The sequence below is a fragment of the Rattus rattus genome, chromosome 4 (genome assembly GCF_011064425.1).
Source record: "Rattus rattus isolate New Zealand chromosome 4, Rrattus_CSIRO_v1, whole genome shotgun sequence".
Classification (NCBI taxonomy): domain Eukaryota; kingdom Metazoa; phylum Chordata; class Mammalia; order Rodentia; family Muridae; genus Rattus; species Rattus rattus.
The window spans coordinates 135032693-135047575 of record NC_046157.1 but is presented as its reverse complement, the minus strand read 5'-3'; the positions used below and the strand labels follow the sequence as shown (position 1 = coordinate 135047575).

General features: G+C 41.8%; 1 protein-coding gene across 1 annotated transcript in view; it reads right to left on the bottom strand.

The window, feature by feature from the left end:
* Positions 1 to 14147, bottom strand: part of Icos (inducible T cell costimulator) — a 34111-nt gene extending 19964 nt beyond the window's left edge. Inside the window, exons 1-2 of the mRNA XM_032899558.1 lie at positions 14114 to 14147; positions 7647 to 7745 (exon numbers count right to left, since the gene is read on the bottom strand). The gene's annotated coding sequence lies outside the window, so the exon portion shown is untranslated. The remainder of the gene's footprint in view (positions 1 to 7646; positions 7746 to 14113) is intronic.
* Positions 14148 to 14883: the final 736 nt, after the last annotated feature.

Sequence of the window (14883 nt, the reverse complement as noted above, 5' to 3'; positions counted from 1 at the left end):
TCAGTTCAATGGTTTGCTGCTAGCATTCACCTCTATATTTGTCACGCTTTGTCTGAGCCTCTTAGGAGACAGCTCTATCAGGCTCCTGTCAGCATGCACTTCTTGGCTTCATCATCATTGTCTAGTTTTGGTGGCTGTGTATATATGGGCTGGATCCCCAGGTAGGACAGGCTCTGAATGGCCATTCCTTCAGTCTCTGCTCCAAACTTTGTCTCCATATCCCCTCCTATGAATTTTTTGTTCCCCCTTTTAAAGGGGACTGAAGCATCCGCTCTTTGGTCATCCTTCTTGAGCTTCATATGGTCTGTGGATTGTATCTTGGGTAATTTGAGCTTTTGGGCTAATATTCACTTATCAGTGAGTGTATACCAGTGTGGTTTTTTTGTGATTGGGTTACCTCATTCAGGATGATATTTTCTAGTTCCATCTATTTGCCTATGAATTTCATGATGTCATTGTTTTTGATAGCTGAGTAGTACTTCATTGTGTAGATGTATCACATTTTCTGTATCCATTCCTCTGCTGATAGGCATCTGGGTTCTTTCCAGCTTCTGGCTATTATAAATAAGGCTGCTGTGAACATAGTGGAGCATGTGTCTTTGTTGTATGTTGGGGCATCTTTTGGGTATATGCCCAGGAGAGGTATAGCTGGGTCCTCAGGTAGTGCCAATTTTGTGAGGAACCTCCAGACTGATTTCCAGAGGTCATACCAGCTTGCAATCCCACCAACAATGGAGCAGTGTTCCTCTTTCTCCACATCCTCACCAGCATCTGCTGTCGCCTGAGTTTTTGATCTTAGCCATTCTGACTGGTGTGAGGTGGAATCTAAGGATTCTGAACATTTTTTAGGTGCTTCTCAGCCATTCAAGAGTCCTCAGCTGAGAATTCTTTCTTTAGCTCTGTATCCCATTTTAATAGGGTTATTTGGCTCTCTGGAGTCTAACTTCTTGAGCTCTTTGTATATATTGGATATTAGCCATCTATTGGATGTAGGATTGGGAAAGGACAGTGTCCTTTGCTTTAAAAAAGCTTTGCATTTTTACAAGGTCTCATTTGTCGATTCTTGATCTTAGAGAATAAGCCATCGGTGTTTTCTTCAGGAATTTTTCCCCAGTGCCCATGTGTTCAAGGCTCTTCCCCACTTTTTCTTCTATTAGTTTGAGTGTATCTGGTTTGATGTGGAAGTCCTTGATCCACTTGGACTTAGCTTTGTACAAGGTGATAAGAATGGGTTGATCTGCATTCTTCTACCTGCTGACCTCCAGTTGAACCAGCACCATTTGTTGAAAATGCTATCTTTTTTCCCACTGGATGGTTTTAGCTCCTTTGTCAAAGATCAAGTGACCATTGTTGTGTGTGGGTTCATTTCTGGGTCTTCAATTCTATTTCACTGATCTACCTGCCTATCTCTGTACCAATACCATACAGTTTTTATCACTGTTGTTCCGTAATACTGCTTGAGGTCAAGGATGGTAATTCCCCCAGAAGTTCTTTTATTGTTGAGGATAGTTGTCTTTGTCTTGGGATTTTGTTATTCCAGAAGAATTTTCAAATCGCTCTTTCTAACTCTATGAGGAACTGAGTTGGAATTTTGATGCATTGCATTGATGATTACATTGAATCTGTAGATGGCTTTTGGCAAAATGGCCATTTTTACTATATTAATTCTGCCCATCCATGACCATAGGAGGTCTTTCCATCATCTGACATCTTCAATTTCTTTCTTCAGAGACTTGAAGTTCTTGTCATACAGATCTTTCACTTGCTTGGTTAGAGTCACATCGAGGTATTTTATATTATTTGTGACTATTGTGAAGGGTGTCATTTCCCTAATTTCTTTCTCTGCCTGTTTATCCTTTGAGTAGAGGAAGGCTACTGATTTGTTTGAGTTAATTTTATATCCAGCCACATGGCTGAAGATGTTTATCAGGCTTAGGAATTCTCTGGTAGAACTTCTGGGGTCACTTAAGTATACTATCATATCATCTGCAAATAGTGATATTTTGACTTCTTCCTTTCCCATTTGTAGCCCTTTGACCTCCTTTTGTTATCTGATTGCTCTGTCTAGGACATCGAGTACTATATTAAGTAGGGAGAGAGTGGGCAGCCTTGTCTAGTCACTAATTTTAGTGGGATTGCTTCAAGTTTCTCTCCATTTAGTTTGATGTTGGCTAATGGTTTGCTGTATATTATTTTTTTACTATGTTTACGTAGGGGCCTTGAATTCCTGATCTTTCCAAGACTTTTATCATGTGGGGGTGTTGAATTTTGTCAAATGCTTTCTCAGCATCTAATGAGATGATCATGTGGGTTTTTTTTCCCCTTTGAGTTTATTTACATAGTGGATTACATTGATGGACTTCCATATATTGAACCATTCCTGCATCCCTGGGATGAAGCCTACTTGATCATGACAGATAATCTGGTGACCGGCTTTTGGTTCTTGGAGCTGGCAGAAACTGGAAGGGTCCTGCCTCTGACTCCTGAACTATTTCTAACGTATTCACTCATTCAAGTCTCCTAACACCTCTACCAAGGAGATCTCCTCATTCTTCCTGGGTCAAGGATGAGAATCTGAGAGTAGGAGAGGTTGTGTAATTAACTCGGGGTCACATGGGGGTACAAAGATGGATGCTGGTCAGGCCTAGCACAGTGGAACTACAGGTTCCACCCTCAACGCTGCTACCATACATGCTGATGCTGGCCTGTGTTCATCTGGCCAGAAATTCCCAGCCTTGCTTATACTGAGGAAAGTCCTAAATTATCCCTGTTCTTAGTTTGTTCTTATTTGAGCTTTTAGAAATCTTTACATATGGAAGTGACATGGCTGGGTGACACATCATTCACCTGCCACTAACTTTGCTGAAGGTGATCTTTCTGACTGAGGTCACCCAACAGGATAAAAACTGTTTGTTCTCTATGTCTTCAGAGAGGAAAGATGACTTTTGTATAGTTAGTTCACTGAAGAATTAACAATTTCTGGGAAACTTAACTAAAAGGGCATGAGTCATAAGTCTTTCTAATCAGTAACTTCAGATTTACAGAATCCAGAATTTCCAGTGACTACAGATAACAGCAACCCACGCATTGCAGAAGTCTGTCATCCGAAGTTTATAGCTACCCTGATCCCTCCACAGAGATCCCTACGTAACTTATACGCCATCTTGTGCTAGGCAGCCTTGTTGACAGCAGCCTCCGCCTCTTTATTTTAATTGGTTTGATAACTTTCCAAGTAAATCTCTCTTCTTGCCCTGATAACTTATCCTTGAGTCGCTGGCTTTCGCAAGCAATGAACCTGGGTTCACAGTTACATCACACAATCAACCTTCCCTGTTCATGAAGGAAGGGTATACTTAGTCCCCAGGGGAAGTTTCAAATTCCCGTAATGCAAAAACTGACTTTTCTAGTGAAATTTAAGTGGAGTATTTCTTCCTCAAGGGGAGAAAAGTTGGGCCAGTTATGGTTGAATTCCACTTTAGTTCAAGTGAATATGTATGTTTTTATTTGATGCAAATCTGATTGTTTCTAAGCCACCATGGTCCTCAATATGTAGGAAAGACATTTGGTACCAAGCAGGGGAGCAAAGCTAAGGTCTATGTAAATAACATTTAGGGCCAGCATCCCTGATTCCCACAATCTCTGTAAAGAGTACAAGCGTTTGTGGTTTGAAATATTCAGAGTCACTTTCCTTTGAGCCTGAAAAACAAGTTGAGTAAAAATAAGAAAAAAAATTCCATTCACCCCCTGGCCCCAGGAAGTACCTTTTATTTGCTTGTTTCTTTTCTTTTCTTTATTTTTTTTTTAAATTCCATGACTTAAGAAGGTTTTGATTTGTGTGTGCAGACACCGGAGCTGAGGGTGGGGAGTGGAAAGTTTGTCACATTTAAAGTAACGTTTGCAGCTCCTGCCTTCTGAGCGGCTGAGTGCCCAGTGCCAGGCAGCTTGCTTCTCTCAAGTGCTACAGATAGCCTCATTTTGCCTTGCTTAAAGCTGCCAGGAAGCAACATTTGGGTGAGCAGAGGAGCTCAGACACCATGGTCTTGAGAACAAAAAACCTTTCTAAAAAAAAGTTAGAGCCTCCCAAAAGCACCTACCAGTCCCTTAAGCTGCATTTGCCTTTGAAGTGGGCAGACTTAAAAAGAGCTCTGTCCTTACTAATCAAAATGGTGTCTCCTCCCAAAAGTTCTCTGTGGAGTAGCAAGGCCATCCAGCCTCTTAACCAGTCCTCTCCTTTCTCCCAATGATTCAAAGTGAGCCCCAACTGCTGTCCTTCCCAGCTATGTCCCAAGCATTTTTCTTCCTCTCTTACCAGGGTCACTACATTATCAGCACCCAGCCTCTCCCCTTGCCTTCTAAACGCTTCTCTTCCCATTTCAAAGTCTTCAACTGGCATTATAAATGCTCACAAAGTTCATGTAGACTTCCTCTGCAGCACACTCTCCATGGCTTTCCGTGTCTGTTAGGTTAGGTTCAAACGACCTCCCATGACCCCATTCTGTCTGTTAGGTTAGATTCAAACGACCTCCTATGACCCTGTTCAAGGCAACTCCCATTCTTGTTCCTCATCTTCTCAACGCATTTGCTCTTTCCTCTTCCTGCACCAAATGCTTATGCCACACCGAAAGACGGGGCTTCTCATCCCTATTTTCCCTACCCTCCCTTTCAGTGTTCTTTCTTCCACAGAAGTCCTGCTTTTCTTCAACCCTTGGCTTTCACATTCACTAGTTAAGGGAGGAAGACATGCCCATGGGATTTCATCCACTGACTACTTAATTTTTTTTAATTCTATCTTATTTTATTTTGTTGGGGGAGGGGTTGCAAGGGAAGAGAGCAGATACAAGCATCTGCTGACATAATGGTTTTTCTGCATCCATTTGATCTAATACCTCACCCCATCTGAAGACTCACCATATGAGTGTGATGGCCTGTTCGATTTTTGTCAACCTAAACCCAACCAAACAAAAATCCAAAGAGAAATTTCCATAGGAAAAAAAGTGACATTTCTATGGGAATAGCAGAGCATTTATTGCTAGGGGCACACACAACACATTGGATACTGACAAACAGTAACCTTGGCCCTGAAGATTCATAAAGTACCATCAGTCTGAGGTTAAAATAGATAGTTGCTGGCCAGATGCTTGTAGAAGTATTTTTTGTGTACGGTTGTGGTACTCTGTACAACTTTGCAGTTCTGGAAGATTCTTCTGTAATAGTTTCTATCAGCCAATCATACTTAAGAATTCTTCTTTCACAATGCACTTTTCGCTTGAATTGTTTTTTGAGTGAGGGGAGGGTTGGGTTGACACAAGTGACACCATTTTGATTCTGATAGCTTTCACTTTCCCTTTAGTCTTAGACTTTGAGCAACCTCACAACAGGGAAGCAGGTACCTTTTCCACAGCTATATCTGCAGTGCCTGACACAGTGCCTGGGACATGGGTGCTCCACTACTTTATTGAATGACCTGTGTTTAAATAAACAAACAAACAAACAATAAACTCCTCCTGGCTTTTGAAAGAACCATGTTAGTTCAATAATACTCACCAATCACCATTTCTATATTTAAATTTTTTATTTTTTATTTGTGTGTGTGTGTGTGTGTGTGTGTGTGTGTGTGTGTGTACATGAGTGCACGTGTGTATGCATGAGTGCAGTGGCCACAGAGGTCAGAAGACAGAATTGGATTCCTTGCAGCTGTCTGTCATTACAGGGGGTTGGAAGCCGCCCTATGTGGGTTCTGGGAACTGAACTCCAGCTCTCTGCAGGAGCAGACACATGCTCTTAACTAGTAAGTCACTTCTATTTCTTTTAAATGATAATGTGAACACAGATCAAAGTGTATTTGTCTTTCATATAGGAACTAGTTCAGTACATATAATAATTCATCATCCTAATCCAACTCTAACCTCAGCAGCTGCCCATCCCTAAGCATCAAACAAGAGTATTCAATTTTAATAGTCAAACATCTTCTCATGTAAAGTTATTCACTAACCCATAAAACCAAGAAAAGCAACTATTCATCCCATTCCAGGTTTAAAACAATGAGATAACAGTGTAAGTTGTGACATAAAATGATATGACTAATATGTTACACAAGCGTATCCTAATTAAGACGCATGGACCTTCATCCCAATTAGATGCCATTCAAAGCATTCGTGAGTCACGTCTCTACTTCCCTTTCCCTCTGCCATCTCTGAGGGTTTGGCTACCTTTGATGCCAGACCACTGGCCTGTATCCCTTCTGTTTATAAATATGCTAGAATCATCCCAGTCATGTGTGTGTGTGTGTGTGTGTGTATGTGTGTGTGTGTGTGTGTGTGTGCGCGCGCGCGCGCACGCGCGCGTGCACGCACATACTTCCTACAAATCCATCTCCCTGTCTTCTACTTCTCTTTTAGTAAATAGATGTCTGTCCATATAGTTTTTATTCTTCGTTTCCTATTATTCTTGTCTCTCAATCCAGGTCAGTTGCTTTTGTCTCCTCCCATTCCGTGAAACTGCTCTCTCCAAGCTCACCCACGTGTCTCCAGTGGATTGTGTGCACTTAGCATCCTTGAGCTCTCTGAGTCTTTTGATGATGTGCTTTGTGCCTAGTCTTATACTCATGGCGCCCTGACTTTGGACAATCCATTCCCAACTGAGTTATCAGCTCTAAGAGCTATAACACCTGCGATAGGCTGCTTTGCATGTCTCTCCTAAGACCCATTTTCTATCTAATTGGAAGTCCAAGTCTCAGGAGGAAGCTTTGACCCTCAGTGGCTACACACTTCAGTGATGTCCCTGCATGGTCCTCAGGTGTAAGAGGACGGCTTGCTTTCCTCCTTTCCCTCTCTCTTTCCTGTCTCCTATGTCAATTCTTTTAATTCCGTTTTCCCCTTGATTGTTGATACCAATGGTTGGCAGAACCCCAGCCTCAGCTCTCTGCTCTCCATACGTGGTATACTCCTGTGAAATCAAGTGAGGAGACCACTGACTAAGAGATTAAATGGTCTTTGTATGTTGCCACGGCTTTTCTTTGTGCCCTTGGGCTGATTTGGAAAGCTCCGCTAGGTGTTCTGAAGCACAGCAGCATAGTTGGAATAAGTTCATCATCATTCCCCAAAGACTACAACTGAACCCAAAAAGTCATACGCAGCCATGGCCAAGCAGATAAGACAATGACAGAGACCCAGAATAAAAGCAAATGGAGTGGGGGAACCCAGCAAAAAGCCCCAGTTGCATACCAGGAAAGATAACTACAATGGCTTCTGCTTTTTCAACCCAAGTAAGAAAATATCAATTTTTTTAAATGTTCAGTTCAGTTAAAAAAGTTTTATATATATATCAAAACAGTATGAGCCTTCATAACAAATGGCAAATAAAATATACCTAAAGATCTGATTTGTCTCATAGAATATTCTTTTCTTTCACACGTTTTTCTGGTGCTGGTGGTGCTGGTGGCTTTTGTTTTAGCAGGCTGCTTGCTTTTCATAGCCCAAGTTGGCCTTAAACTCTTGGTCTTCCTGCTTCAGCTTTCTAACAGACGAGATTACAGACATGCATCTCTGCGCCTTGCTTGGACTGTCCATTTCAAACATGTGCTTTGAAGCATAACACGTTTTGACATTATATACATACATATGGATTTGAACAACATCAAGACTTACATTCTAGAGTCGACTCCATCATTTACCAGGTCCAGGAACTTGGGAAAGAAGTCTAACTTCTCTGCTCAGAAATTATTTTATCTGTGACCTCAAAGGACCCTTGTAAAGAGAAAAGGATGACGCATATGAAAATTCTCCAAAGTCATTAAGCAGTACTATTGTGATTATTTAAATATTTCATCAGTTTTAATAATTATTTTATATTTTACTATAAATCTTACTATGTTTCAATTTTTTATTGACAGGATTGAGACTAGTGACCCCTAGCAGAAAACCATGACAACTTTCTTAGCGTAGCTGTTCAAAGTAAGGCTTTAATGACCTTCCCGTAGTAACTGACAAATTTTGAGGATACAAAAGCAATATCTTCAAACATATGAGCTTCATTCCATTAAAAATAAAAATAAACCTGCCCTCTAGCTGGGTAGATACAAACCTGAAAAGTGAGTTCAGATATCCAGAAGCTATGTAAAGCCAGGTGTGTTAGTGCACATCTGTACCCCTAGTACTTTTACAGCAAGATGGAGGATTTCCTGAAACTAGCATGTCAGCTAGCCTGGGTTAGATGGTAATGAACAACAAAGAGACCTTGTCTCAAACAAGGTAGAATGTGTAGACGGAAACCCAAAATCATCCTCCAACCTCAACACACACACACACACACACACACACACACACACACACACACACGCACATAGAAGGAGGAGCTCTAAAATCTGCTACAACTTAAACACCCTCCCCCCAAGGCACCTGTGTAGACTAGCATTAGACATGAGGTTGAATTGCATTATACGTTTTAGACTATGCTCTGTATGAATGGATGACACCTACTGGTATAAACTGAAAGTGTGCTTTCCATTCTTAAAGAAAAAAAAATAACTATTCATCCTTCAAGGCCACCAAAAAAGCAAAAGAAAAACCACATCCAGTAGAAGCCAGCACAAAGGTTCAAGCCAAAGATTACATGGAATGGTTGAGAAGCCTCCTAGGATACAGTAAGTGGCAAAGGCAAGTGATGTGTACACCATTTATTTAACCTTAATATTTAAAGTTTCATATGAAATATATAAAGTTGTAACCAGGAATATGGCTCAGTGGGTAAGAGTATTTGCTGCACAAATGTGAGCTTCTGAGTTCCCAATATCTACATAGAAAGAGCTAGCTAGGCAAAGCCAGCAAGACGGCCCAGTGATAAAGTAACTTGCTGCCAATCCTGGTGACCTGAGATTGATCCCAGGACCCACAAGGTAGGAGAGAATCTACTCCCATCAACTGTGCTATCAAACACACGCACACAAACACAGACACCAGAGCAGGCAGGTACATGCGTGTGTACTCACACACACACATAGTGGGGAGAGAGGAAGGGAGGGAGAGAAAGATAAAAGGAACTTTTAAAAATCCAGCAAGGTTGCTTGCTTAAGTGTGACTCCATCACCATGAATATTGGAGACTGGAACCTCTAAGGCTTGCTGGCCTAACTCCTAGCTGAGAAATCCCACCTCAAGGAACAAGGTAGACTCAATAGAGAAAGACTGACATTGTCCTCTGCCCTCCAAGTGTGTACAGCACACAGACACATACATAAACACACATATGTTCACACACATATACATATGAACAACAGTAAAATATTATACAAAAGAAAATTGTGTAGAAATTATAACAACAAAAAGCTAGATGCCAGAATCTTGATGAAATTAAATCTTAATTAAATTTTAATCTTAATTAAAATGCTAACATTTCAAAAGTTATATTTTCTTTGTGCTTTTCTAAATTTTAAAAATATTTCTGAATCATGTATTATTCAGTGAGAATAAGATGCATTGAATGTTAGTGAGGGGTGTTGTTAAAGTTTGGTGACTCTTCACTGTGCATACAGGAGCAGAGTGCCTTAAACATACAGAACAAAGGTAATCATATTGTTAACAATGAGCTTTTTATTTTTTAAAGAATTATTTATTTCATGTATTTGAGTACACTGTAGCTGTCTTCAGACACACCAGAAGAGGGCATCAGATCCCATTACAGATGGTTGTGAGCCACCATGTGGTTGCTGGGAATTGAACTCAGGACCTCTGGAAGAGCAGCCAGTGCTCTTAACCGCTGAGCCATCTCTCCAGCCCTACAATGAACTTGAGAATATGCCCAGAAAATGTTCTCATTCGCTTGGCTGTTAGTTCCACTGCACCTCACTATTTTCATTGTGAACCTGAGGCTTATTGTTCCTTTCTCCCCAAAACCTCCATGTTCAGCCTCCTTGCCCTTTAAACTCCCCAATAATCCCACCCCTTATATAACTGAGTGTCAGACCCCTACATACCTACTTGTGACTCTCAGGAGCACAGAGAATCTACTAATTCATAAGCGATTTCATGTGTAAAAAATGTGGTTTCATAGGTATAGTTCTGTATTTGGATACGGAAACAGGAAGATGGATGGCCCATCAGTTAACATGCTTGCCACACATGTTGGTATTATGTCTAAGCTCCACCCCAACAGCTACCTGGCAACAGCCAGGTATGCCTGACTATATAAGGGACTGCTTGCCCCTCCCCATTCCCTCTTGCTCTCTGCTCTCTTCTCTTCCCTGTTCTTCCTTTGTTCCTTCTCTCTCCTATTCCCCTCCCCGCTGCTTCCTTCCACTTGCTCATGGCCGGCCTTTACTTCTCCCCTCTTCTACTCCTCTTCTCTCATTAAACCTCTCCACATGGAATCATGTGGGTTTGGTGTATTCTGTCTGGACACAAGCCAAGATTTAAACCCCAACAACACAAGCAAGAGGACTAGACTTTGGATCCCCAGAGTCCATGCAATGGCAAAGTAGGTGTGGGGACTCAGCTGTAACTCCAGTTTCAGAAAGCAGAGATAAAGGATCCCTGGAAAATCTGGCCTCACCATAGTATCAAGCTCTGGGTTTGACTGAGAGACACTGCCTCAGTCAAGAAAGATTCCCAAGATGAACCTCAGCCAAGCACCCCCACCACACACGCAAATACACACACATGTGCACGCACACACACACACATGCAAACACACACACACACCATATGTACATGAAAAGAAAACAATTTTAAAATTCCAGATGTAAAACTACTGAGCGCTTCAAATTACCAATGCCCCCTTTCATTTCTGAACTGTTGTTTTATGTCTTGGGTAGACTGCCTTGTGATTTAAGAAAGTCACATGGAACTAGGTCTTCCCCTGTTCCTGACTTCTGAACCACTTGAAAATCAAAGCAAGGCTCTCTCAGAAGTTGGCAGGCCACGACAGGACCTTGAAGGAGGTAAACAGATATCTGCCTGAGGCTCGAGCTATGGCAAGAAAGGTCAGAGCTGCCTGAAAAGCCTAGTGGGGAAGATGCTGTGAAACAGCCCAGAGTGCCTTAGTTAGAGGCAAATGGAAGGACTGTTGGAAGGCGGGAAAGTTATTTGCATGGCATGGGGCTGGGCACACGACACCTTAGCACATGATATGCTCACAGGAACAGCTCTGTGCAGACAGATAATATTATAATCTCCATCTCATTAACACAGGGGCCCGTCTCAGAGAAGTTGCTTTACGATAAGCTGTGACCATGGCTGGAACCCAGACGGACCTGCTTCTATGTTAGCACTCTTCGTGTGCTGGGAAGGAAAGAGAAGCAAAGGCTCTGGGGTGTAAGAATTGGCCCTGAAAGTTTGCTTACAGCCCCATCTCTCAGAGGCTACGCTGCCTAAGGAATGCAATTATAAATAACCTTGGACACGGCTAACCACTCTCTGTTCCTCTAATTATAGACACGCAGAAGTATCCATAGCTCTTTGGTTTTGGAGTTTGATAAGCCATGTGGGTATATAAATATTAACAAAGTTTTTTGACAGGTACAGTTATAAAGCCATGAATATTAATGTCACACTTTATTATCCAACTTCCCTGTTTAAATCAGATTAGTTCAGAACAGGATTACTAAGTTTGGAATCAAAACCAAGTTGGACTCCCCAGCTCAGGGCATAAGTGGTTTTCTCAAATGGCATGTGGACTCAAAATCTCCCAAGGAACATGCAGGAAGGGAGTGTCTTAGGGTTTTACTGCTGTGAACAGACACTGTGACCAACACAACTCTTAGAAGGACAACATTTAATTGGAACTGACTTACAGGTTCAGAGGTTCAGTCCATTATCATCAAGGCAGGAGCATGGCAGCATCCAGGCAGGCATGGTGCAGGAAGAGCTGAGAGTTCTACATCTTCATCTGAAGGCTGCTAGTGGAAGACCAACTTCCAGACAGCTAGGGCTAGGGTATTAAAGCCCACACCTACAGTGACACACTTACTCTAACAAGGCCATACCTCCAAATAGTGCCACTCTGTAGTCCAAACATACAAACCATCACAGAGAGGAAGTAAAAGGAGACTGCCAGAGTGATTCTAAATTTCATTCTGAAGAGTGTGTTTTAGACAGAGAAAGGTGAAGTTGATTACTAGGCCTGCCACAGTATAAAGGTACAATCATTTAATCACCCTGGAAAACATGCAGACAGTTCGATGGAACAGAATCAGGTACCTGTGGACACAAGACTTTAAGGCTTGATAAAGCATGTTATATAGACTCATGCACTGGTACCAGAAACCAGGTTCTGCGAAACCAGCTTATCAAAAACTGGACTTGTCACCAGCCTTAAGCTTGACGGGTAGGCTTGGCACTGGTTGTCTGAAGCAGATCCCAGGCTCAGAGTCCAATCCCTCCTCCTGCTCTTAACATTTCTGTGAGTTTCTCATGACCATAAGGCTGCATCCATGCATAAAACTCCAGGTATGGCTGCATAGCCCCAACACAGTGCAGCAAAGACAGGCGTTTCCTGAGAGCTCAGTGGTCAGCAGACTAACCAGAAGAGCACGCTTCCTGTTCCACAAGAGATCCTGTCTCTAGGAAGAAGGGTGGAGAGTAGCGGAGAAATTCACTTAACATCTGTTCTGGTCCTCCATGTGTGAATGCGCCATACACACACACAGAGCACACACCCATATACACACATGTACATATACACATACACGAACACACATGCACATACATGCATGCACATACACACACAGAGGACACACCTATATACACACATGTACGTATACACATGCACAAACACACATGCATGTACAGTACACACACAGAAAGAGCACACATCCATATACACATATGTACATAAACACATATACACACATACATGCATCACACACATGTACATGCATAAATGAAATGAAATAGCACCAATGAATAAATCCCTTGGTTTGATAGTAATTAAAAAAGAATAACTATCATGTAACCTTATAAATCAGAAATATAGAAGTAATACGTATCTTAAAACAAAACTATTACATTAAGAATCAGGAAATGTTAAATAATAAACTAAAAGTGCTATCTTTGTTTCAATAATTAATCTGGGCGAGATTCTTTTTAGTCTGAGGATAAAGAGAACCCATAGTACCAATATTAGAAAGGAAAGGAGCATAGATACTAATGAGTCTTATCTTAATTTTAAAGGAAATGCAACACCAAATAAATACCACATAACTTTTAAAAACATGCCAGGTGTTGCTAATTTTCTAGAACACATAAAATTCGCAGAGAAACGGGAAAATGGAACAGACTATGAACCTGTGAAGAAATCGGAAACAGAACTAAGGAAAGGACCAGCACAGAAGGATTGAAAACAGACCACCCTACAAACGAACCTCAGTGGCCCTCAAAACACAGAGTTTCCAGGGTATTTAAAGTGGTCTGGAAGCAAAATCTGGCATTGTGAGGCTGACATAGTATTAATAGGAAGGTATAACCAAGACGAATCAGAGGCAAACCATGGACCATGAGCATACATGCATACATATGTATTTAAGTACTTAATAGATCTAATTTAGCAGCTTATTAAAGAAAATTCACCATATAAAATCAATCCAAATGGCCCAAATGTAGGCAGTTCTCTTTCTCTTTCTTTCTTTCTTTTTTCCTTTCTTTCTCATTCTTTTATAATGTGTATGAATGTTTTGCCTGCATATACATCTATGTAGTATGAGAGTGCATGGGGGCCCTTAGAGGCTAGTTTTTGTGACAAACATCATGAGGAAAAGCAATCAGAGAGAAAGGGATTTATTTTAGCTTACACCCGAGATGAGTTCTTTAGGTGAACACTGGCACAGAGGTCAAAGTTCAAGGCCCAGGTAATGTGTGAACACTCAGTCTGGAGCTGGCATAGTGGCACATATCTATAATCCCGGCAGACCCGAAATTGAGGCATCATGTGTTTGAGGACAGACCGGGTTGCACGATTAGCTCCAGATCTGCCTTGGCTATACTGAAAGATCCTGCCTTACAACCACCACCTCACTGTGGTACACTATAGAATGAACGGAAGTCAGTGGTGATAACAGAAGCTCTCCTAAGTCATTTCATCGTTCGAATTAGAAAATGAGAAATTGGAACCTGCAATTTCCTCACATTGTTTGACTGTCAGAAGGTCCTTGTAACTCCATCCTCTTCCCTCCGGATCGACAGGAAGTGAAAGGCTTCCTGGGAAGGGCTCTATCCTGCCTCGTCAGACTGACCCTCAGGCTGCACTTCCTGTTGCTTTCACCAATAGGAGCTCAGCGGAAGTAAACAGCAGCGTTAGCTCCCTAGGTTGCTACTCTTCTAAGACTCAACCCCCAGGGAGGTTAAGCACAGGCTGTGTCCCTCTAGCGGTTCTGTGTTCTGATGCTTTCACCTTGACCTTCAGCTCTAAATGGATGCAGTACGCGGACTATAATTGTGTGAAAAGAAAATGGAAAATCCCAATACATTCAACACATAGGGAAAGAGTAAGACGTACAATGGCATAAGGGAAGATGAGACCTTTGGTTACAGAACTCCTAGGCATCGTCAACAAAGATTTTTAACAGAGACATCTGGCTCTTTTGGGACCAGTACCCAACCCTAACACACATGCATTTGCAGTTTGCTTGTTAAAGGTACCTATTTAGTTAGCTATTAGTCAGTGCCCTGTAAACAGGAAAACTCTAAACAGCCGTGGAGAACACAGCGAGCAAAGGCCCCCAGGCAATCAATCGCATTTCATTTTCCTTCCCAGGGGAATTAAACACTGCCCAGCCGCCCCCGTTTCTATCGTTTCGATCGCATTCCTTAGACTGTAGCTTATTGCTCTCCTGGACCTGTGCTTCAGAACTCCTGCCTCGGGAAAAAAAAAATGCAAAACCCATAAACTAATTAAA